The following is a 1,253-nucleotide window of genomic DNA, read 5'->3' as shown; positions in this document are numbered from 1 at the left end:
ACTCATTTGAAAAGACCCTGATGTTGGGAAAGACTGAAGGCAGGAGGAGAAGGGGATGACAGAGGATGAGATGGTTGGATGGCATCACCGACTCAATGGACATGGTCTGGGTAGACCCCAGCAGTTGGTGATGGACAGGGAGGCCTGGAGTGCTGAAGTTCATGGGGTCGCAAAGAGTTGGACACGACTGAGCGACTGAACTGATTACACACTGAAAACTACAAAACACTGTTGAAAGAAATTAAAGAAGATCTAACTAAGTGGAAAAGCTCTTATGTTTCTAGATCAGAAGACAATATTGTTCAGATGGTAATACTCCTCAAATCAATCTGATTCAACATATCCCTATCAGAACCCCAGTTGATATACTGGTAGAATTTGACAAGCTGACTCTAAAATTCATATGAAGTGCAGGAGATCCAGAACTATCACAAGAAATCTTTAAAAAGAACAAGGTTAAACGACTCATATTTCCCAATTTCAAGACTTAACACAAAGTTACAGTAATGAGACAGTGTGGCACTTTATTAAAGACAGTCATAGACCAATGGAACAGAATTGAGAGTCCAGAAATAAATCCATGCGTTGAACTGATTATAAACAAGGATGCCAAGAACATTCAATGGAGGAAAGATCAGTTTTTTAAATAAATGGTACTGAAATAACTGGTTATCTTTATGCAAAAGAATGAAGTTGGACACCTACCTCATACCACACTGAAAATTTTATTCAAAACCTAAATGTAAGAGCTAAAACTATAAAACTATTCAAAGAAAACACAGAGGTAAATCTATATGACCTCAGATTTTTGCAATGGATTTTTACATGATACAGGAACACAAGCAGCAAAAGGAAAAACAGATAAACTGGACTTCATGAAATTGAAAACTTTTATGCTTCAAAGACTTTTGTACTTAAAGAAAGTAAAGAAAACCTACAGAATAAGAAAAAATTTCCAAATCATGTATCTGATAAAGAGACTTGTACCTTGAATATATAAATAAATCTTGCAACTTAATAAAAAGACAAATGATTCCACTTAAAAAGCAGGAAAAGTATCTGAATAGACATTTCTTCAAAGAAGACATACATATGGCCAATAAGCAGAGAGGCAGAGGAACCAGAGATCAAATTGCCAACATTCTCTGGATCATGGAAAAAGCAAGAGAGTTCCAGAAAAACATCTATTTCTGCTTTATTGACTATGCCAAAGCCTTTGACTGTGTGGATCACAATAAACTGCGGAAAATTCT

At 35.9% G+C, this 1,253-nt stretch overlaps 1 protein-coding gene across 1 annotated transcript in view; it reads right to left on the bottom strand.

Annotated features, from left to right (window-relative positions):
• Nucleotides 1-1,253, bottom strand: part of PIWIL2 (piwi-like RNA-mediated gene silencing 2) — a 78,670-nt gene that overhangs the window by 58,294 nt on the left and 19,123 nt on the right. The window lies entirely within an intron of this gene.

Source organism: Bison bison, unplaced genomic scaffold (genome assembly GCF_000754665.1).
Source record: "Bison bison bison isolate TAMUID 2011002044 unplaced genomic scaffold, Bison_UMD1.0 scf7180017864217, whole genome shotgun sequence".
Classification (NCBI taxonomy): Eukaryota; Metazoa; Chordata; class Mammalia; order Artiodactyla; family Bovidae; genus Bison; species Bison bison.
The sequence above is the reverse complement of the archived record's forward strand: the minus strand, read 5'-3'. Positions and strand labels throughout refer to the sequence as shown.